Genomic DNA, 25,225 nt, shown 5'->3' with positions numbered 1-25,225 from the left:
GTGGTTTTATAAAATGTTAATTTCTAAAATATTTATATTGTTAATTAAATGATGAGTTTCTAAGCCATGACGGCAATCAGAACCGCTACTCTTGACTCAGATCCCCCATAGTCAGTCAAACCAGCTGTTTTCTATTGTCCATTTGCTAATGTATTCTAATATCCTGCCTTCTAATGCCTACTGTCATATCTGCATTCATCTGCATATAAGAAGCGTCTAGATATGCCAGTAATGGTTAGTGAAGTCCTTTGAGCATATAAAGTGCTATGGAAGTGCTAAATATGGCTTTTGTTTACTATTCAAAGAAAACACTAATGTAGTGGGGGATGCTGTGCATGTCCCTTGTCAGTCAGGACTTTGTTCTGTTCACTGTGATTGGGAGCAGTGTTTTTTAATACTAAAAATAAAGCTTTTGGGGTTTGTGCCTTTGCAAAATTAGGGCATTCATTTTTCTTTGTTAGTAAGTGACTCCCAGTCAGACCCCACTTAAAATATCAGTTTTCTATAGTATTTCTTTATGGTACTCTACACTGGTCATTAATTTAGTATAGACCATTTTTTTGGTGATATGAGACTGGCTCAGGGACCTAGTGCTGCTGCTTTACATTTCCAGTAAAGGTTTTGGCTTTGGTTTCAATACGAAACAATTCACACTTGGTAAGCTCATGGAATCTACATTCCTGAACGGGCTGAAGAAGATTTATCACTAGACCAGGGGCCCTCAAACTATGTCCCGCGGGCCGGATACGGCCCCCCAGGGTCCTCAATCCGCCCCCCCATATTTACAGAATCCCCCGTCCCCCCCGTTCCCCCCCCCCCCCGCCAGGGGTTGGGGAGGAAACCAAGCAGCCGCAGATGACTGCCTGCCACTTCATCCGCGCGCCGGCCCCCTGTTTAAAAAGTTTGAGGACCCCTGCACTAGAGGCATCCTTAAAAGTACAGCATGGTTGGTTGCTATATAAAATCATTTAAAAAGATGCCTAGGCAAGCAAGGAAATCCACCTGGGCGTTTGTCTGTGATTGCTGTTCTGCTGTTACAGCTAGAAACGCTCATTAGCTTTAAAAATCCCTGGAGTGCTACTGAAGGGGCAGAGGTGGCACTGTGACATTAATGCATGGGGCTGGATGTCACTGTGACCTGTGAAATGTCCACACCACAAACTGTCAGGGCTAGAGATTACTAACAGTGAGAAAACCTGAAACTTCATTTCTGCAGAGAAATTGCAGAGATGAGTTTCAGGATGTTTGTTTTGGAGATCCACATGAAGGTAAAAACACCTAGGCAATGTCACCAGAACACTGCACCAGCTAGCCAATAGATGACATGCTTTTCTGATCCTAACACCAGTTATTTAGTTTCATGAGCAAAGATATGAAGAAGTTTCTTTGCTGAACATTAAGCAAACGTACTATTTCAAAATGTTAATAGAAATAACATTTCTACATGTCGTTCATTCCCAAGACCTTCGTACACTTAATTTGTCTTTGATAGTCATTTTTGGAGAGATCAATTAATTTAATAGCATGTAGTAATCCAAATACATAATCAAAACTGGAAACAACAAAAGGTATTGTCCATATTTGAAACTGCCCATGTAATTACAGGTAGAAAAACTGTAATTACCTTGACTGGAATTGTTATTCATTATTGACATCATCACAGGATTTGAGCCAGGTCATTTATCAATGATGTTCCTGCAGAGAGAAGAAATATTATTCTTATTATTGTATATTGTAATCACACACTTGACATGCAGTACTTGGCTCCTAGCATTTTACAAAGTCTAGATTTATTTGTACTTTGAAAGAAAAATGTTTTCTTTTTCTCCCAGACACCTTTTAACTTTCTTTCCAAAATCAAAAGATGATTGAAATTTTAGAAGTGCCTCATTCTGAATGGTGTTGAGAGCTGTCCTTGGAGTAAGGAACACAGCAGTGTTCAGGTAAACGTTCAGTAGTACATCATATTGAAAATTATATATTACGTGTATATAAATGTACAAACATGTCCATACACAACCCAAAGATATATAGATAATGTTATTAAAATAAAAGGATATATTACACTAATTTTTTTGAGTAACTCTTCTCAGCCCAGCGTGTTGCAGGACCTGCCTTCATCTACTCACTTTGCAAGAGCAGGGAGCAATTCTGTCTGGAATCAGACAGTCATGAATCAAGGCAATGTGGGAATTCTCAATATTTGGGTGGCTTGGACCCTGTCAGCATCTGGGTGAAAACTACTAGTTCCCTTGTCTGCTGTGTTTTTTAAGTATGCACTTTGCAACTAAGACTTGAGCACACTGCCAATGTCAGGTCATTCTGGTCCAAACCTTTTAGCTTCCATCATTTAACCTTCTGGGCAAATGAAGTCAGGCTGATGTCTTGGAATCTGGAACAGTAGACACAATTTATATTTTAACTGTGAATTATTTTATGTGTGGCATAAAGGCACCTTTTAGTAATGCACATGGAGTAAATTATTTAAACAAATAAATTATAATAAATAAAATTAAGAAATCTGTAAATATGCATGACCCCACAAGTAGCTCCAGACTAATATGTACTTACTATATATATTTTGGTTTGCTCTATAGGCTTCTCAAGCTTTCATACTTTCCTTACCTTGGTTTTCAGCAGGTTTTCGGGCAGGGTGTAAAAGACTGCTAAGGAAAACAATACTTGGGTTTTTTTATGGTAGATTTGCACTAAGTTGATTGGTTATTAAAGTGCAAAAAACAACAACATCTCGTTTCACCTATTATCAAGTGCTTGATGAATGTATTTTTGTTTCCTCCCTGGAAACAAAGCCTTAGAAACACTTATTTTCTGTTCAAATTCTTGTTTATCACAATAAAAAGTAAATATTTTCCTTTCCTTAGTGATTCTTGCTTTCCAAAGTTCACAGCTCGAGTCTGTTGTCCATATGCAGGACTTTAGTGGCATTTAAAATACACATGGTTTCAGCTTTGATTCCCAAAGAGTGATCCAAAAGCCTAAACATAGGTGTCTAATACCATTCAGATGCCTTAGGATATCCTGCCTGGCATCCAGCTGCTGCTTCAGAAGGGCTCTGGTCTCCCACAGACCGTGTGTTGTCTCTGCCAGTCTCACACAGATGCTGTGAATACCCCAGGATGTTTAAAATTGTGCAAAACGACTATGCTCAGGCACCTGCACTGCTCCCCCTCATGTTCCCTGCTCACAGCAAGCTTTCCTGGAGCAAGCAGCATAGTTTATGTTCATGTTTCTGTATTTCTAAATGCCCCATGTAGGGGCAATCCATGACTATTCAAAAGCATTTGACAGCCCGTTGTCTTGCCATGAATACTTACATCATTCTATCTATTGCACAATACAGTATGAAAACTCATATTCTCATCTCTTTAAACAATCAAAACATACTTGTAGATTAATTTTAATGCACATATTTTTTCCATTTGAATACATCGTGATTAAAAGTTCACGACCTTGATTATATTATGCAATTTGAGAAATCGCCAACAATTTCCATGGTGATTAAATATTCCACTTTGTAATTATTTTGTAACTTTTGTTCTGCTCTTTGCTCACTCCAAAAATTATCATAAAATTTTGAAAGATGTCCTCAGTGCAGAATATGTCCATAAAATATTAAATATTCAATTTTCCTCTATCATGGCTTGAAAAATTCATAATTACATGATGATCCACATAATAACTCATTCTGAAAAGTCATATATGGCACTCCCCCTGTGACTGAGTTAATAATTTACTGCTGTGTGGGATTTTCACTCTGCACTGTTAGTCTTGGGAACATTTATTAAGCAAATGTTCATTTGCAAAGATCAGAATGTGAATGAAGAGGGTAAGAATTTAATGAGGAGTGACAGACAGGTGAACTGATTCCATATAGTTCTTTACTGCAGAAGAAAGCAGATAGCTTTATCTTTCATAGCCTCGATAGACACATGAAATGAAATATAGAAGACAGGGGGCAAAAGGAAAAAAAAAAGTACTTCCTAGAAGGGCCAATGGAAGGATAAATCAGAGAAACTCATGAACATGATTCAGACCAGTTGAAATGGCTGCTCATGTTCTGTACCTTTGGACTTATATAGCAGCAATATTCAGACTTCTAGGTTTTGAGATCTTTGCCCAATTTTGGCAATAGAGTACTTTCAGCATTAAAGAAAAAAAATCAAATCCAAGAGTAAGGCATCAGCTTATCTGACAGCAATATACTCCTGGAGAAGCAAGACAAATTTTTAATTTTTGTTTCAAAATACATTGTAGTTTATGATTACCCTTTATAATTTTCAGAATAAGAAACATAGACAATATAATGCAGGTACAATAAGTACCACGACTTAATCAACATTTTTTTTAGTAAATAATGAAAAGGTTTGCTAAACATTAACTGTGTAACTCATTTATAGGATTTTCAGGTGTTGTCTAATCAAACATACACTAAATAATATTGATTCAGGGTTTTCTTTGTAAAAGAAATCCAAGAAAAAATGAAATGCCACAGGAAGTTTTTATAATTGATTCAGAATTCAGTTTTGCAAAATACTGAGCATGTTGTTCCTGATACAGCAAAAAGCTAATACAGTTATCCAAGACTTATGAAATTTTCTCTTGCTTAAAGGCAGGTAAGTACAAATTTTAGTGTTTTACTGACTAAGGGACATTTCATTAAACATGCCATGACTTCAACAAGACTAAACAAGTCTTTCTCAATCTGTCACCACTGGTATGCTCAAGGATATAGTATACAGCTATACTTTCCAAAGGTTTCTCAATATAAGGCCCCGAATATTAGAATTTATACTTTTACACTCAAAAAAAGATTGTTGTGTCATATCCCCTAACTGAAATCCAGCAAAACTGGAATTTCCAGTTGGTTTACATGATTAATTTACTTTCATTCCAATATGGATGTTTTTCAGTGGATTTTTCTTCTCCATGAAAATTTAAATTTCCTAAAATATTTTTGGCCTCTAGAGCCCTGAAATATCACTTCTGAAAACTGCAACATTTATTGCTAAGATCATTGCCAAGATGAAAACAACTCTCTTGAAGATGACAATTATTCTTTCAGTGTGTCATCCTTCTTTTTTTATTTCTTTTTGGCTGTGGTGGATGATTATGTAATCATGGTGCACAGTGAATTTCTTTTTTGAAAAAAAAGGAATGGTACAACAAGGGACATGTGGGGAAAAAACAATGTAAAATATAACTTTCTGAAAAAGGTGCAAAAATTTATTTTTGTTTAAAATTTACATATTTTGAAAGAGAAATTTCAAACAGTGGGTGTCAGCATAATTTTCCTGGGTATATATTTCCCTGGATATAAAAGTTTCATCTGAGGATGACTGAATTTGTTTTGGCACTTGATTTGATTACAGATTTTAATTTTCAAAAGTCAGTCCATGACTATGTCAGACATGAGACAGAGGCTTTGGCCTAAATTTTTGATGCAGAATCCCAACTTCCATCCTCTATTAGTGGACAGTTATCTGAGAAACTTAAAAATAAACAATCAGACACAGAAAAGATTTGGTTTAGTCACTCAATGCAATGACTCTCACCTACACTTAAAAATGTAGGAATTTTTAAAGAGAAATTAAGAAACGCCTATTTCTCTCAACAGGCCAGGCAAAAAGCTGACAGAGAAGCTCCGGTATAGATTTCTGCACCTTTTATATAAGCATAGAGTCAAATTAATCCAATCTCAGTGACAAGAGCATAGAAATTAAGAGGGTTTGAAGAGCAGGTCAAAGAGAGGGTTTGTGAAATGCATATCCTTCGTTTCTCCTTCAAGGGTATGTAATATGAGGAAGTAATGAAGATGACTGACTGAAGCAGCAGTAAAAATGACCGGGAGAAGGAACATAAATGATTGCGAAAACTGGCAGAGGTAAAGGTAACTATGTCATGGAAATTATTTACATGCAATTTCTTAATTAAGTTGTCTAGATATGGAACCCTTTGTTTTCAGGTTATTCCCAGTGTTTTCAAGGGTCAGTTTAGAAGGATCTGATTTAACAACCTCATTTTTGATATGGCTCTGAAAATAAGAGACTGTGGACAAGGTTTTTTAACTGAAATTTCTGGGATGTATTCAAAGAGGATGAATTGGGATATCATAAAGGGAGAATGAGGTCACACTGAGAACTGAAGAAAAAAATCCAATTAAATTCAATCACACAGACTCAAGACATATAAAAAGATTTTTTCCTAGAGCTTATTGGTTAGGTATGAAAGAGATGGGAAAGACCTATTCACTGACTGCAAGAAAAGAAACTCATTTGACCAAAGACAGATGTATACCATTGCAGTCAACTGAGAAAAATAGGCAGCAGTTTTATGGCACAGTCTGTTTCATCCTGAAATGAAATGGCAAGATTAGTGATTCCTTAGTGCCTGTTCATCTAAATCAACCATAAAAAACAACCCTAGGTTGACTAGTTAGATATATCTGTGTGAGATTGATTTCATCTGAGGGAACTATGAGCCACAAAGGTGATGGGGCCATGAAAAAAAAAACACCAAAAATCCTTAGGTATGTTTGTTGTTGTATTCCTCAATACAGATAAAAGAGTGTCAATGCCTTTTTACAAAAGACAAGTAGAAGTTTGTCTGCAATAGCCTGGACTGCTTTGCTTATTTATTTTCTGGAAAGAGTAAGTTCAGACGGGAAGAGGTATAGCAAAGAGTTACTATCACAGATGAATGGGGAGTCTACTTTGTATTAACATTGGGTTTCATTAGAGGTTAACAAACACTTTTTAAAGGAAAGTATAACATTTCTGAAAAAAGTATCATTATCATAATTTCAACAAAGAAAAAGTGGGTGAGAAGGGAGTTAAGAATGCCAACCCTGGTTGAGGGGGACAAGTTTCTACCCCCAATCCTTTAAGTGAGGTCCTGGTGAGAGGTGACTGGTGGTAATGCCAATTCCTTCACCCAGGTCCAGCTCTCATTGTAGTGGCCCCATATCTTAAAAGCAACAATATTCCTTGCTTCAAGATCCATATTACATACCAGCCAGGGAATCCTAACCTCTCCTATGCTGAAGTCTCTCTGTTACCAGCCAGAACTCATTCACATTTGTCCCATTATCACCATTATGACAGAGAATGGCTTGTACCAAATTTGCACTCCTAGAACATTTTATAGCGATAGAAAATAATAACACATCCATGAAGAAATAAGCAAATGGCTGCAAAAGAATAATGGGTAGAAGTTGTGGAAAAATGATTGTTTGATGTCATAAATACCTAGTAATGGAACTCAGTGATCCAAGAGTCCTCATCCAGCCCCATCTCTTCCATATTTGTTTTAAATGTAACTCTTACATACATGCATAAGTGTTACTGAGGCAGACATGGTTGTTGTAAGAATCTGGGATTAAAGGAAACCACCAGCATTTTTAAAATGTAATTTACATTTCTGATAGCTTTGATGGGTAAACATTAAAAAAGTTGACTGATTTTGATGTACCTTATTTGAAGACTCTAAACTAACTTGTTTGGGGAGGCTCTCCAGACATAAGCTCTTCTTCAGCAGGTCCTTTTTCCTCAGCTGTTTGAATCTATGAAGAAGGTTAAAGCTAGTTGAGTCTCATGGTTTATGTATTTTGAAATAATTTTGGTTATTTGCTTTAGATCTACTTTCAATTCAGCTTTACTGAAAGGAGATTGCTTTTTTTGTGCACAAGATAGGGATGAGAAAGAAGAAAGAATTGTGTTTAATCCTGAAACTTTGTCATAGGTACTTTGTGTGAAGTAGAGCAAGGACCTACTCTTCTTTCTTCTGCAGACTGGGAGCAATAGTAGCTACCAACCCCTGTGTGAGTGCTAAGCGCTAGCTTCTATTATGGGAACACAGTTATTCAGACTAGCTAGGCATCCTGCCCCCTGCATGATAAAAATTGTACCATCCAGCAATCAGTGCAATTCAGTCTTTTGCTGCAGGGCCTGGGATTCAGCTCCCGTTTAAGATACCTGAGTTTAGGTGTCTGTGAAGGCGTCTGCCTGCAAGCTAAGTGGCTAACCCCCATCACAGTCAAAGGACATCCAAAGCTTGGTTCAGCCGCCTGAAAACAGGTGTTTACAGAGGAGGTAACTACGAGGCAGGTCTATGGCAGACTTGTAGCTTTCTGGAGCAGCAGCTGAAGGCCATGCCTTGGGGCATTTCAGCTAACAGCATGTGCCTGTATGAGGCCAAGCCAGTAAGTCAGAGGAGTCTGCAGGACTGTTCAGCCCCCACTAAAGTAACACTCTGTATTTGCTCTGCAAACCCTCTCCCCAGATCTTATCAACTGCAGAGGCTAGATTTCCATGCTCGGCTAGCATACATTCACCCACACACAGGCTTCTAAATGCAGAGGTCCTAATTTTGACCTGAATCTTGCCCCTCAGACCCAATTCAGCTGCTTCATTATAGGTGTCTGTATAAAGACGTTTCAAGCGGACTCCACTGGAGGTGCCCCAGGATACCTTATCTGGTGTCCAGCTTCCATCAGCAAGTCCCATGATCTCCCATAAACGCTGTATCAGGTTTACAACCTCCATGCAGGTAACTCAAGGTTTGATACTTTAGGTTGTGTGAAATGGCAATACATTTCTAAATTTAGATAATTGAGTCCTAAGTGTTTCTTCGGTGTATTTTAGAGGAAAGGGGCAGGGGGTGGTGGGAGCTCAGAAGGGAAAACAACCTGAATGTCAGGTGTTATAAACAATGAAAATAAGGACTTGGAATAATTCCAAACATTCTCAATTTTTAATTTTTTGCTTTACTTCATTATCATTAAAATGGCATATTTCCAAGAGATGCCAGTGTTGAATGTTTTATTTTCTAGATCATGGCTTAAATGGTACACATTTGTGTCAAAGAACACTGCAGGCTCTGTGTTTTGTGGAAAAAATATTTTCTCTAAACTGCTTTAAATTGCTGCTTTCAAAAGGTTGTTTCATTATGCCATTCATGTACTTAAGTAGTACAAAAGAACAGCAACCGGTCAGATCTCCCTAGTAGGGACAAAATCAGTTCAGCTGCTTTTATTCCACCTTATAAATGGCTTAGCACAAAGACTCCCTTCCAGAACTTAATGCTTTGGGCTTTCTGCACGTAGTAGCGGATGGTGCCCTAGGGCCAGAGTTCAGAACATCACTATTGAGCTTTAAACTCCACTGGGCCAAAAGGAAAAAGGAAAATGTCGCTATTTGCATTTGACAGCTCCAATTGTTTGTTAAATGTGGGGAAAAACTGGGAGAAGTAGGAAAGATAGGCCTGTTGATTATATTGGGATATTTATTGTTTCTATTGTGGCATTTTGCAATGACATATACAAACAGAAGTTTTGTTGAGGCTTATTGGAAGTTTTGATTGCATCTGTTGTAGATATAAGAGTATCTGGAACTTGTGCATAAGAATGAAAGAAACATTTCAAGACTCATTAGAATAATAATTAAAAAAAACCACCATTGCTGTTAAAAGGACAGTAAGAGCAATAAACTATGTAGTATAGTTAGGCTTGAAGTGTTCATAACCTAGATAGCAAAACAAATTCCCATATAAACTGCCCTTATATTACTGAAGCCACACAGAATTTTCCAAGATATTTGTCAAGTTAGTTGTTGACAGTGTTATGATTCCCATGATGCTATAATGATAACCAACATATGGATATACTAAGGATATTTCTGAAGTACTTAATCAATGGATTTAGATTACAAATTCATGTGAAAATTACATAGCTGAAGGGAAAACATATTTAGTGAGAAGGGCAGATTGTTCCTTTAGAAATGTCCTCTGACCTCTGCTCTGTAGTTTTTTTCTACCACACCACATAAGGAATCTATTATCAGTGTGGGAGATGGCAAACATTTAGAAAGTTTATTTGATAATAAGTACTAAAGCATGGTATAACTTTTCCTTTCTTAGATGCAGTGTCACAGTAATTCCAAGAAGAATTTTAGCAGTTATCATGAGACTATTTAGACTAGCTAACTAAAGAAAAAGTATCTAATTGGCCTATCTTTATTGTTGGTTTAATCTAACAAGCTACAAGCCATATAATTTAAAATTACAGTCCACTTTCAAGCTCATAACTCACTTTATTTAAAACAATGAATAACATAAAATCATCACTGAGGTCCTAAATTTCCTTGCAAATAGTAGCTAAATAAAAAACATTGCTAAATACATTAATAAAAGAATGAAGGAGATCAAATATCATTCAGAACACATGGGCATGATTAATGAAAAAGCTGCACTCAAATGTTTTCAATCACCTAATAAAAATATTCACGATGATGAAAAACTGTCAGTTAGTTCTGAGGTATAGTAAAGAAATTCTTCAGATTAGATTGCACTAGATGACTATCTGATGAGATAAACCCTGTTTTCCTTTGATCTTCTGATAATGCCAACACATACTTTTGAGGGGTCGGGCAAGAAACACACAGAGGATCCTCACTTGCCAAAATCAATAACATCCATTTCCATGACTGAGACAGAAATGCTGGTTAATAACAGAAATATGCTCACTGGAGGCTGGAGGAACACTTGTCTGTGCCTAGTTCAGTATACCAGAGTGACTGCTGAAGAATGATTCAGCTTAGTACAACTCCTACGTCTAGCACTGTCACACTTGGTCTCTATATCTGCCAAATCCAGTAAAGGTCGGTTATGCAAGTCAGCCCTGCCTGAGGGCTCGTCTGTCTTGAACATTCAAACTTCCAAAACAATTCTATTGTTTTCTTTCATGAATCTGTATTTGTGTTTTGGGTTTTTTTCAATTTTCCTTTTTGCCTCATTCTTCTTCATCTCCTTTTTAGCTTGTAACGTCTCCTTGGTACATGCGGGTCCAAACTTATCTTAATATGCAATGCAGACCCAAATCCATGCATTTAATTTATTGAGTTATGTGATTTCCCTTTGCATACAAATATTTGTTTTCTGTATTAAGCATGAAAGAAGTTTGGCAGCGGGGTGAAATCTCAAAAACAGACACCTTGTCTGATATGCTAGTTTTAAAGAGCCTTGAGCAGGGTTCTGTCAGATTACCACAAGTAAAAAGAAATTATGATTATGTGGAAAAATTCTCCTTACTATGAATATCACAAAATAAGACTTGATAGAGTTAACAAACACCTGAGAGCTATTGGCCTGCATTATTTCACTTAATCCTCTTGTACATATTTTTTAAGAAGTAGAGCTTAAGGATGTGATCACTTACTACCTTTTCCAAGAAGCCCAGCGTCATTCTGTGCAGTGTGACAGTGCTCCATTAATAAAGAGCTGTCTGGTGCTTTTTCTTCTCCTAAGGCCACATCCATGGCTCAGAAAATAGAAATCCAAATTTTCTTGTGAGCTTTCTTACATTGCTAATCCACACATGGTAGCATACTTTGGAAATGCGTTAATTGGTATTTGTAAATTGTTCTCTGAATGGAGGGATGTTTTACCAAAGGACAGTTGATTAAAGTGTCCACTAATCTGAGATGCCTAGGATCTGCTGTTTTTAAACATCTAGCCTTTTACCATGCTGTAATTTCTAAGTACAGTGATATTTGGTTGTAACTATGAATAACCATCTATTATACAGATCAGGCATCTTTCCTTTCTTCCTTTCCTTACTCCAGCACTTTCCACTTCTCCTGCTTCAGACTTTGACCCAAACATTGGTGTCAGGTTCTCTTGTCCCTTCCTCAGTTTCTAATACCTGTCACTTTCCCCAGTCAGGTCTAGCTCTTCATTTGAGCGCTGGCTCCTTCTCAGATGCACTTCCCCTGCATTAGTTGTGTTCATTCTCCCTGATTTACCAGTTTTTCTCTGCCTCCAGCTCTTGGCCAACCTGTTCCCCCACCTCCCTTTGATTCAACATTGTGTTTTCCTCTAAACATTCTAGATGTCTTGCCTGAACAGTCTTAGCTTCAGTCATCCAGCTCTTAAACAAGTCACTTTGTAAAGCAGCTTCTTATAACTCTTGCTTCCTTTGTTTGATGTAGATTAGTAGAGCTTCCTGCAATGGTAGCAGGTTCTCAAAGAAACTCTGAAGAGGTCTGAGCTGGGAATTTCTACTGCAGCTTTCCAAAAATTTATAAAATGACCAGATGGGAATAGATAATCACATAGAGTACCAGAGGCTCATTAACATTGCCTAACTACATGTCTTTCCCAGCTTTGTTCTTAGAAACTCTCAAGACCTTCACCAGAGGGGAACAAAAAAAAAACAAAAAAAAAACCCACACCAAAAAAAAAACCCAAAACAACAAAGACAAAAAGCTCTGGTCTTGACCTAAATGTTCACTGCTTACAAATACATTTAGATTGAACAGTTAGACACTGGCAAACTTTGCTCTAACAAAGAATGAGCCCTTGCAAGAACGTGAAGTCACTTTTCTGGTTTAGGGGCAACAGACCCTGACTGCAAACACTGTTAGGCCCTACCTCAGGGACTAAAAGTTGGACAAACTAAGTATATGAGATTAGAAAGGGAAGGGAATCAATTAGTGTAGAATAGAATATTTCACTTGGAAGGGACCTACCACAACCATTTACTTCAACTGCAATTAGATTTATTGGAGGAACTGTTAGACTGAGATGTCAAGGATGACAAGAAGACATGTACAATATTAGCTGGTTGATTTTACTGCAGAAAAACACTGTATCCACCTCCCTAGCTGTGAACAGTCTCAATGGCCTTGGGATTGCAACACAGGGACAACATGGCAAGAGGGAAATCGCAGCTTTTATGCAGTATAGAGCTAACTTCCAGGGGAACATGATGAACATCTTCAAAGCAAACCATATGGAGCATGTAGGTCAACTGCCACATAAACTCCTGCTGTCATAAGGACAAATTCAGACCCCCGGGCAGGTCATGGTCCAGGAAAGGACAATTCTGTAGCACTCTGTTCTCTGCCGAACTCCCTTGAGTAAATCTGATTTACTCAGGCTTGGCACTGAGGCCAGAATCAGATCACCACTGTACAATAAACAGTGCTCTTAAATGATTCAGGTTTTATTTCAAGGATTCTCTTTCCAGGAGTAATACTAAGTTAGTCATACATTTATGACTAACAACATACAAAACTGAATAAATTTCTTCAGCGTAACAGGATAAAGCAGTTCTGGTGAGCTAGAAGCCAGTTATTAGCTACAGAATATCAACATAAATTTGTGGATGTAATGGTTGATAATGTTGATTATGTACATTATAGCGAAATATATCTTTTGAAGAGGGCAGGAAAATAATTTATGTATGTCATTGTGGAGATATATTTAGCAACTCTCTAAGTATATTTATCTTGGAATTTTCAGGGAAAGTTTTTATTACGCAAACAAATATATTATTTAGACAAAAAAATAATTTCTAGTACATTTGTGGTTTGCTTGAAGTTTTCATACACTTAAAATTTTAGTTTTGGAATTCTGGAGTTTTGCAAAATTAACGACAATTAAGAGATTTGTGATTAAGATGAGTTTTAAGTATTCAGTTTTTGAAAAAAAGACATATTGCCTATTCAAAAATGTAATTCTTCCAGCTGTGGATTTGGCTCTGCCTTCTACAATTCATATGATTATAGGTGTAGATCATAGAACTGTTTCTAAGAAATTTACTCCCAGAACAGGTTATTGGAGACTCCCTACCCCTTTTTCTTCTTGCAAACAACCCATCTTCTTATTTCTGGAATGATTGAGGCAGAGTTCCAGCAGAGAGCAGCCCCACTCACCCTAAAACTAATTGTAATTCATTTCTTGATCTTCAAAGGAAGAAGAAGTCCTACAGAAAAAATAGTAAGAAGAAATAATTGTAAACAAATTATTGATTATTAAAATCTCTCTAATTAATGACCTGTTAATATGTTTCTCTCTATATTAACTCCCAAATAGGTAGAAATAAATTCAGTGTTTAAGGCTGGTTAAGTAATTGAGGTCAGAAAATGTATACACAAGTGGTAAAGATCAATACCCTATATACAGTGGATAAACACTAAAGTTTATACCTGTAATAGAAACATAACATATGTATAAATTGGATACTGATATGTATATAACATATATTTATATAGATGCATATGTGCAACTGCATATATATGTTCACATACATATAAATATTTCACCAAGCATTTTATATAGAATATTGCCATAAAATAATCTATGCCTCCAAAAGGAAAATATTTTGTAAGATATGTAAACTGCAGTCAAGGCTGCATTGAACGACTCAAAAATTATTTGGTTAAAGGGTAAATACACCTTGTACCTTATAATGAAAATCTTATAGGTAGGGGTGGAGATTAACACTGCAGGCTGTCTGCAGAATATTAATAAAACTCAATATATTTTCTAAAAGGTGTAATTTATATTTTGTGGAAATGAGCCTCTTTTCTAATAAAATTCTTCTGTCCTTTATTCTGTTCATATAATTTTTCTATAAATCATCCTGTAGGAATTTTTTCTAAATATTCATTTCAGAGAGAACCTATTTAAATAAGCCCTCTTAGCAAGATAGTTCAGAATTAAAATTACACCATGAGCAATACTTTATCCAATATGCTTCCTTCTATAGAATTTCTTTGTGTCTAAACCAATATTTTGTAGAATTACATTATGTTAAAATAGCTGATCTGAGGTGATGCTTCTAGTATATAAATACTATGTAAAAAAAAAAAATCAACAAATTATCTTTAACCATTTTAATTTAACCAGTCTCTGAACCTGTGCGAAAGTAGATGATTTTCTTCCCACATCTACATATATAGTGAAAAAAACCTAAGGGCATTGCACTCAGTTTCACCACAACGAAAGGATAAGAAAGGAGAAAAGTGCTGCTGGTTACACTTTATTTTCCTGGATTTGCAGTAAACTAGAACATTATGCTCTTTGTAGTCATGTAGAAATAAAGTCTGTGATGTCGCTGGAATTCTTGGGGAGGTTCGATCAAACAAATGGGTAAATTGTATTTTCAGAGAAAAAGGCTGGAACCAAAACAAAAGAGAAAACCTGGCACCATTTCCTAGATGGAAAAAACTTATATTCCAATTCTAGGCCATAATTCGTAGTGTCTTCTCAATTCTTAGGTTAGGTATTTGCCTGAAGAAGGAGAGGACTTGCATGCATACGTAAGTGCTTTTCTGAAGGATTCACTGATGAACTGAATTATTTTCATTGACAGATGGAAAACAAATAGTAAATGAAGGTTAAAATTCCAGAAGTGGGCACATAGTTTTCTTTTCTTATATAAGTTCATACTTCCACAGCGTATAAAAGAAGTGCACAAAAATAAAGGTCACATTTATGGAAGAAATGACAGTTTTTCCCATGTTACACATAAGTCTTACCAAAGAACATATTCATTTGGAAACTGAATATAGTAATGCTGTATATGCATCACTTCATATTTACAAAAACCTGTTACATCTTGCATGGAAACTGACATGCATAAAAACAGGCAAGCACATGTTTCACTACACAGTCTGCAGTATAGACCAACATTTCTGCTGAAGCTAGATATGGCCAACTATAATGTCGGTGCTAGGCAATATGTTATATTTATATCTACTTTACTACATAGAATAACACTTAGCAATATATAGTAGTATATAATGATACACACACACATATACATGTGTGTACACACATATTACTTCTAGAGATTATACTAGATAGAAACAGCTCACTACAGTCACTTCTACTCTATGAGGGGAAATGTTCACCTATTCCCGTACTTAGTGCCTGTAAGAATGGCCAATAAAGGAAGAAATGTGATAGTTAGTGGCTATGCGTCAAACGGAGATTAAGCATTTAAAATATATCAGAAGAATAAATAACTCTACAAACTCTTATTTGACAAACAAAGAACACCTGGACCCCCAGAATTCACATCAAGTGTGGGGGGGTGTTTGTCCTTACTGTAGAAAGCCCAAATATTTTTGATATCCAACCCCTTCTGAGTAGTGTTACATTCTGGGCAGTGTTCCTGCATGTAATTAATTTTACAGTGCTTGAAAACATCTCCACCTGTCAGACTAAAATCTGACCCTATTAACTCTAATTTCCCATCATCTTGCTCTCGCATTATGAAATAGGGCAAATAGATATGGCCCACATTCTTTCTCTATACCTTTCTTTATTTTATTGACTTTTAATACATAGTCTCATTGTCTCTAAAGAAAAACTTATATTTTCACATTTTTTTTCTGAGTTTATCATCAAAAGATCCTTTTCTGAACCTTTTCTAAGGTGCTACACTTTTGCTGCTACCAGAAACAACCTGACTACATTGGGCTGGTAGGTTTGACCTAGGACACATGGGGTGTGCATGCAAGAACTGGAGGCTGGACAGGGTACATTGGGGCATCTCAAATGACTCTAGATATCCCTGTTTAAGCAACTGAATCCAAAATATAGAGGTTCAATTCAGTTGCCATCACATAGGAATCTGGCTACGTTTCAGATGCCATAAAAATATCTCACAGGTACACATAGCACTGGCAGATATAACATAAAATCTGCAGATTTTTCCTTCTCTGGAGTGGCAGTTTGAGGTGAAGTGGAAAATTTCAGGTGTCTCAAACATCATTGGATGTCAATGTATTGACAACTAAATTGAGCCAAGAATCCCACCTCTAATTTAAAATCAGATAAATTCTGAGTGGCTTAATTTAATTTCCTTCCAGTATACTTTTCTCCTTAGCACACCATCCTGCTGATTTTTTGCATCAGAAACTTTAATCTTCTGCTTCCTTCTCTTATGACCATAAAGACAGGAAACCATGACCACATAACCTTCATGAGAAATTGATCAAAATATAGTGAAGATCACAATGGGTAACATTGTTCTTGTGGGAAGCATGAAATGCTTTAAAAATTACATTAAAGAGTATCTCATAATGCACAGTATGCACTATTTCGACAAATAATTTCTACACACAAATATTTCATCCTATCATTAGTTTTGGCAATGTCCAGCAGCAACCTGTTCTTGGAGTTTTTTTTTTCATTTTCATCCTTGTATACAATTGAAACAACTATGGCTTTGATATGCTTAACATGAAAGAAAGTATTTTTTTCTAGGAAATATTTTAACAATCCATTAAGTTGTATAACTTTTCAGTGACTCAATATTCCTGTATGTTTTAAAACTCAGTGTATCCTTCAGCTTTTTTGACTGGCCCTGAATTTTCAATTTGGCAATTTTTGGCTTTTTTATTGAGTGTTTCTCCTTGCTATATCATTTCAGTTTAAATAACAATACTTGGGTTGTTAGCTCAAAGTTATTATCTTATTCTTCAAGGACAAGTGGGGAAAAGAATCTGAATTTTGAAATTTGTATTAACATTTTTAATTCATTTTCCATAATGGATTAGAGAGTCTTGTGAAAAAAAGTTGTACGCTTGCATTTTCTTTCAGGCCTCTATTTACATCGGGTAGTATTCACCATTATCGCTCCTAGTACAGTAATTTGTCTGCCACAAATACTATGCCCTTTAATAATTTCCTTCCTGGAAGACGTCTTAATAAGGTGTTGAGTGTATGATGAAATACTTCAGGAGCTGCTTAACCTATATTCCAAAAGGTAGCTGTAAAAAGGTAGCTTTAGTTTTTCCCATGTCTTTGGAAAACTGCCAAATCCTACCAGCATGCCTAACTTCCTGAAGAAAGTAAACCTTAACAACTCAGTCAATATTTCCTCTGTACAAAGCAGAAATGTTCCTGCTTCACTCTTTCTTTCAGGGACATGTTATGCGTAGAAAAGCAAAATTATCTAAGAAAGTCAATAAAGAAATAATTCAATTGCTTGGCTTTTCAGGTGACTGGAAAAGACTTTCAAATGCCTTGCTTCTGTTTGTTCAGCTTCCTTTGTTAGGCTTGGCTATGTTCAGAATATTAAAGAAAAAAAAAAAAGTAAAAAAAATTTAGACAGTTCACCGAAACACCTGTGTTGGGAGCACTAATACTTGGGGTGCTCCATATAGTCAGTATGCATGCAACCTATGCAACCTATTTCACTAATCCACTTTTTTATATTTGTGGTTCAGCTTCGTAAGACTGTTTGGCCTCAGGTCCTCCTAGTTCTTATCCATTCCCTGTGACGGACTTCCACTATCTCGGACTTAGCCTTTATTCTGCAGGATGAGGTACAACAGCTGAAATACAGTCATGTATCACCACCTCGCTTGCACCTCAGGCATATTTAGCTCTCCCACACTTCTCATGCCCTATGTAGGTGCAGTGTCACCAATACACTAAGGGAACTAAAAAACAGCAGCAGACCAAGTTTATGCAACTGAATCCACCTCTATGTTGAATCTGTATCTGTCTTTTGACATATAATAAACCATTTAAAACATTTTTCCCCCAAGGTAATTTGACTGTCCTTCAACAATTACTGCAGTCATCCTGACTTTATGCAACTTTGTTTGGCGTGCTACATATTTATTCACCTTTTTTTGTTTTTCCATTGCTCTGAGCACTGTCATGTCTTGGGATCATACCAGATGCCATATCCATCACCCCATACCTTACCTCTGTGCTATGTTTTTTCTCTCATCTTTTCTTGCATTATTTTGCCATTATACTTGTTTCTCTGCGCATTTTGCTTTTAATTTCATTGCTGTTTCTTCTGTCTGGTAACACAAATTACACATACTGCCCCAGCCAATACTGCACTTTTTTTTGAGCAATCTTTCATGGCACCATTTTTGTTCTGGTTACTTCTGAGAGGAAGAGAACAGAAAGGGACTACTGCATACCATCTTTGGAAAATATGAAGGAAGCTCAATCTTCTCACAGCTTTGAAAGGTACTTGAAGGAACAGAACCCAGAGAATCCTGGGGAAGAAAAATTAATTTTTATAACAATGTGCAATTAAAGTATTTTTCCTCTTAAACAGCCTAAGAGGTAAGCGCTATTACCAAACATCATCTGCTGTTGAAAGATGAAGATAGATGCTTCTAGAAATAGCTCATCTTGAGCAGCTGCAGCTCAGTTCAGTTGCCCATGTGTAACTCGGATGCCCAGGGATGCTCACCTGGCCACCAGGTGCCATTTCAAAAGGACCTGTGTCTCCCCTAGCTCCTGCCTAACCAGCCTGCTGCAGGTGACTCTGAGTTGTAGAGCATTTCAAACATCGACTGCCTGTGTTGGTAACCCTGTTGTGTGCTCTGTATATGGTGAGTCCACTCCCTGGAAGTACTAATTCCTCTTTATTTACTGTAAGGAGGCTTAAATAATCACACCAGATTGATAAAAACTAGTAAGGCTGGCATGTGCTTTCAGCCAGTGGAACTGATCCCCACGGGAGCCATCAGACTTAAAGGCAGCCCTAATTTTTAGAAGGATTAGAATTATTTTAGAGCATTTAAAAAACACACTTAACTCTTGGAAGGGATTAAAACCTTTTTGTTGCAAGGTCTAAGATGAGTTTTAGGCACTGGGAGTAAGAGATGCACTCTCTGACTAGGTCAGTTTCTAGTCCAGTACAGCTCACTGACACTTCTGACAAGCACGTGGATTTTTTTTTCCCACAGCCCAAGATAGAATTGCTTTGTGATTCAGCCTTTAATTACTTTTTTCCCCTCTAAGACCCATCAATAAAGGGGGGGGGGGGGGGGGTGGCGCATAAAAAAAGGAAAAAAGAAAAATAAAGGTGAGGTGGGAGGGTTTGTTTGTGCTTTTGTGCTTTTGTTTGTGCTGGTGTTTGCTTCTCTGATGTACCTGATGTACTAGCTTCTGGAGTTCCAGAAAAGCTTGATGTGCCCTGTTCAAGCACCTAAATACAAATGTCCTTAATGTCCTTTTAAAACCTGTGTTCCTATTTTTTCCTGCTGGAGCTGGGAAGTGCAGTTCTTTGAACTTCATCTACTTCAGCTACTTGCTAATAAAATGGGGATGTTGGGTTTTTTGGAAGATCTACATCCAAATCTGGTCTGCCTAGATTATAGGAGGTGTTACACCTCCCGTAAACCTATTTTTTCACTATTTCTGTAGGGTGTGCCCCTCCCCAAGGGCTTCCCCTAAAACATACGTAGTCCTTATTCAGTCTCATATTCTCTCTGAGAAAACCATCCAAATGCATATACATGTTCTTTTCTGAATACAAGGGAGCACATTAACCTTTTGAAACAGAAACTTTAATAGGAAGATATTTACCAATTTAGCATTTTGCATGCTTCTTATGATATTTATGTAACTGATATTCAACTTTTTACTAATTTTATAACTACTGTTTTGCATGGTTTCTTTTATCTCACTGACATCTTTTACACACTGATAGATTTTTGTTCTTCTCTGATTTTACTCCCTTTTAATGTTCGACTTTATATTTTGAAACACTTGCTGGTTTTCCTTCTGCAAAACCTTTCCTCTTTTACTTTGCAAAATACAAAATGCAGCTAGTGTAGTTTTATTCTGATTTTATATTAAGCATAAATAAGTGTTAGATTTGTGTCATGAAAGACATAAACTACACTTGTATAATCTCTATCAAGGAACACATTAGAATAGAATAAAAACAATCCAGCACCATTTGCTGTCTACTTCATAGGCATATATTTAATTAAGTTATGCTGCTCCTAAAACTCAAAAAGCTTAATCTTTTTCTGTACTTAAATTAAACTCCCTGTGCTCTACAATGACCAAAACAAATAATCTATGACCTACAAACAAGACACTTGCATTCCCTAAAGATTTACTTCATCTTCTCCTCTAGGTTATACATCTTTGAACCTCTCTTTTCTGTAACGACCTTCTGGTGCTCATTAGCATGCTGATTACCATTAACACAGCTATAATGCAGCAATTTTCTTGGTGTATGTCGAGGAGAAATGCTCATCTGAATGCAGTCAAGGGACAAAATTAACTGCATAAATCTACAGCACAAACTGGATCTCATCCAACCTTACACGAGTCTTCCTCCCTCTGCTATGTGTGACATCATCATCTTGCTCCCCACTGATGGCTTAATAAGTAACCCCAGGTTCCACACTATTTAATTTACCCCTTCTCTAAATTTTATTTTCAGTGATAGCTGACCACCTTGCTGTGTTTTCTCTTAATGTTTACCTTTATTTTTTCTTCTGTGTCTTCTAATGAGTCCTCAAGTTACATATACATTTATTAAACAAAGGTTATACTAATGTATGCATATGTATATATGTATATACCTGTGTGTCACTACTTTCATATTTTGTGAAATTATTTATGGGACAATGAAGTAGGATATTTTCTAGCAAATATATTTACAGACCTAAGATTCTGGCTGATATGCATGTTCTGATTGTAAGATAATTATTCCATAAATACTGGCCTAAATATGTTGTTTACCTTGAGTCTGACAGAAAAACTTTTCCCAGGAAAACTAGACCAGCTTCATAACTTGTTTCAAAATGATGAAAACAAACACAACATCTGATAATTCTTCACAGGGTGGTGTGGTGAACCATAGTGGACTGCAGAGAGAAAAGGATTCAGGCAACGAAACTTATTTAATTCAATCAAAGGCACAGTTTTTTTCTAATTACTGTAATAAATAATAGTAAAGCTCCACAGTTCTCTATATTTACATAGATCTTACTTTAACTCAATTATCCTGAACTAGTCTAATTTGGAATGAGGGGATTTAATTCTGAAAGTGGAAACATACAACTAAGAAACAAACTGGCTTTGGGTATAAGGAGATAGTCAAAAAAAGGAAAACTGGGGCAAGAAAAAGGATAACTGGCAAATGAAGAGGTAACTAAGAAGAAGGTTAGGAAGAAGAACTGAATCAGGTTAAAGACCTGAACGAATGCAAATCAGATGGGAAGGAGAGAACAAGAAGAAATAATCCTACTGAAGGGTGCCATGGTCCTGGCACCATTTGTGTTCAGAGAGAGGAAGTTGTTGGAGACTCAGCCTTTCTTGTCAACCTGAGGCTCAGGTTCCCTGGGGCAGAGAAAGAAAAGGCTCTCATCCTGGCAGTGAATAAACGATTTGGCTGGGGTATGCATCCAGGTCTGGGAAACAAGTAGTTGCCTAAGCCTCGTGATTAACGTATTGCTAGAGTGATTAGTGGGGAAGAAAGACATCACCAAGGAGAGTATCTGTAACTTACAGGTGTAAATCAAAAGTCTCAGCCCCTTCCCTCCCTGTGCAGGGCAAGCCCTCCTCTCTGTTCCCACACTCGCAGGGGCTGCACTGCACTCCCATGTTTTGCTGGGGAAGGAGAGAAGCCAGGTAGAAGACAAGGAGGAGAAAGCAAAGCATAACTTCAGCAATGCAGTAGTGTCACCTCCTGATAAGCCTCTATTGCCTTCTGCTGTGTGTCTTTTGCATCATGACACTCTTGTGGTATTAATACAACTTCTGTGAGTGGGGACCATAATTCACACACATTTAATAGACTCCTTAGGGCAGGATCAGTTATAAGTGCACCGATCCTGGCAGAGGTTTGTTCAACCTGTTCTTAACTTCCATTGATGGAGCTCTTATGGCCTCCCTAGGCAACTTAATCTACCACTTTACAGCTAGAAATGTTTCCCAGATGTCTAACTGGATTCTCATTAATTTAAAACCATTAATCCTGACCCCTTTCAACATCTTTTAGATAGTATAAAAATATTACTTTGTGTCTCCTCATTTTTCTCTCTACTTCACAATTCAGTTTTTCCAGTCAATGTTTCTACTCATCTACCTAGAATATCAACAGTCAAGGGAAAAACAGGCAGAATTTTTTTCAAAAAATGGTTAAATAAACACCACTGAAGTTTTGTGGCATGAATTCTATCTAGGAAGTGCAGAAGCATAAGCTGGCCTATGTGCCAGCTAAAGGTAAAGCAGAGGAGTGGATATCTTCAGAAAGGTCAGAGTATTCCAAATGAGGATTAGAACAGTGAGTAAGCATGTTTTTCTACTAGGGAAACTCGTAAGAGTTTCAGTTAGGAAATCTTTACTTTCATAGCAGTAGTCTAGGGGGGTGGGGAGGGAGGGCGAATAATCCCAAAAGAAAGAATGAAAACAATTTTCAACCTCTTAAGAATCCAAACATCTTTAAGACCGTTATTCTTTGCCAAATTACATTGAAACCAACAACACAGAATCATAGACAATGGTCAATGGATTCAGAAATTACCTGCGAGTCAAAGATATACAGCCAAAGGAACACACATGGGCATACACCCAGTTTCTTTAAGAAATTATCATCACCCTTCCCTAAACGAGAGGGAAATGAAGGTCCACTGACTCTACATGTCTGCCGCAGAGACATCTGCATCCACCTTAGTCATGGTGGGCTCTCATAGTTGATGGAGAGAAACAGACTTGTTTGGGATGTGATTTCTCTCACTTGTTTTCATGGCCTACACTGCGGTGTCATAAATCATTCTCTCCTTAAAAATACCTCTTCCTTTGCAGGAACAGAAAGGGAAGGTCAGTCAGCAAGCTCCAGTGTGGATGTCTGAAGCATGTGAGGTTGTGTGAACATCCTGTAAACCATGTATTTAGGCTGCCTTAGTGCCCACACATCAGGCAAAGTCAGAAGAAAAGCCCTGACTCTTAGGTTGTATTTAAACCTTTGCTTAGTTCATCACTGTGTTGGAGGAATCACCCTTACATCCATACCCATGAGACAAAAAACTCTTCAGTGTTAATTTTGCTGCTTTTTGAGACATTCATACAAGAAAAGTATCAATGCAGTGACAACCATATCTTTGGAAATGAGGTAACTGTCTATGTCATCATTTAAGGCTTATGTAATGTTAATCTTGTAATTATTAGCATCTTATTAAATCCATCCATTTTTTATTTTCAGTATATGAAGAAAATGTCTTTATTAAGCTCTCTCCAATGATGTCTAGACAAATCTCTAATTGTGCTTTCCCTAGTAGTTACTAAAAATATCTTTCTGACCAGCTGACAGAATTATCTGTTTACCCTTCTTCTTTTGCTTAGTGAACTGTTAATTTCAGGGTTTTATTGGAATAGGGAGCTCATTGCAGTTTCTCTTTTATTTTGATGCAAATTCTTCTGATTATAAAGAGCTCATCTGCTATAAAAAAAGTGTATTGAAGAAGATGCAGTAACAAGAAGGGTGGGGCTCTCTGCTAATTGTAGCACAGAAACAAAACTAGAAAAAAATGGAATATTTCTGCCAAATTTGTTAGCTTGTCATTCTTAACAAGAAGTAAGTGTGAATAGCTTATTTTCTCTGCCTGATGACTGACAGTAGCCAGCAGGTAATAAATTCCCTGTTGTGGCTAATAACACTGACAAAGAAAACAATAATTAGTTTAGAGAGATGTATGAAAAATCAGAGATCAATATCATATCAAGTCATCTAGAAATTAAAGTCCTTTAAGCAGTTTCCAAACACAGAATGGGGCAACAGGAGGAGGATGCTGTGGTGATGAATTGTACACCATGCTGTCAGTTAGATGAGAAGGTTACAGAGTAATCTTTTATTCTCAAGATCTCACAGAAGTATAGGATGTCTACAGCTCAGGAGTTACACCTATGGTAAGGGTTGTAGGGATTGGTTCCCAACAATTCTTGCTGTATAGCTGGCCATGTAGCACTGCTGTATATCAAAACAAAGCTGAAGGATCCACAGCAGCCTTATTTACACCTTAAATTCCAAGGGATGGAAATTCAGTGGAAGGCTGGACCAGAGTGCAGCTCACAAAAAGGGACTATAGGCAGTCATGGAAACTGGGATGTGCTGTAGACTGAACCATGTCCTTCACTGTGAACTCACTTGTCTTTCTGCTGAATTTTTTGCTCTCCAAATAAATTTTTTAACATGGAGCTCTGGATACTGTGATCCTATGTGTTCCCTAATTTTAGATAGCTAGATAAAACACTATGAAATGGAGGGGGATGTCAAAAGTTCAGGGGCAAGCTGAGCATTAGGATCAAAAGAGGGGGAGGAAAATGCAGTCATACTTTACTTTTACAATAAGAAAAACAAACACTAGTGCACATGCGGTAACAGGGAGAAAAAGGCACTGCTAATGGCAATCAGCTTGTCCTTCTGGTCCAAAGAAACCTAATTATTACATTTGGAAAAAGCTGTATAATACTCTGGAGGGACCCAGTTACAGCAAGCTCAGCAAAAGTGTCTGCTGAGTAAATGCTGGCAGCTTTTCTGTCAGCATGAGTGCTGAGTGAATCTGGGGATACACTATTATCGACACCAGAAGGCAAATTCAGCAAAAGACTTGGGTACATTGTCCCAAAAGTGGATGGTGAT

General features: G+C 37.1%; 1 long non-coding RNA gene across 2 annotated transcripts in view; it reads right to left on the bottom strand.

The window, feature by feature from the left end:
* LOC308058529 overlaps positions 1-25,225 on the bottom strand; it is a 92,311-nt gene that overhangs the window by 37,824 nt on the left and 29,262 nt on the right. The window contains exons 1-2 of one of the 2 annotated variants that reach the window (XR_013925861.1): positions 2,334-25,225; positions 1,625-1,695 (exon numbers count right to left, since the gene is read on the bottom strand). The exon at positions 2,334-25,225 is cut by the window's right edge and continues 29,262 nt beyond it. This is a non-coding gene — a long non-coding RNA (uncharacterized lncRNA). Of the gene's footprint in view, positions 1-1,624 lie in introns of both variants that reach the window. The other variant, XR_013925860.1, reaches the window with a different exon arrangement.

This window comes from Falco punctatus (genome assembly GCF_963210335.1).
Source record: "Falco punctatus genome assembly, chromosome: 2".
Lineage (NCBI taxonomy): Eukaryota > Metazoa > Chordata > Aves > Falconiformes > Falconidae > Falco > Falco punctatus.
This window is presented reverse-complemented; position numbering and strand designations above follow the sequence as displayed.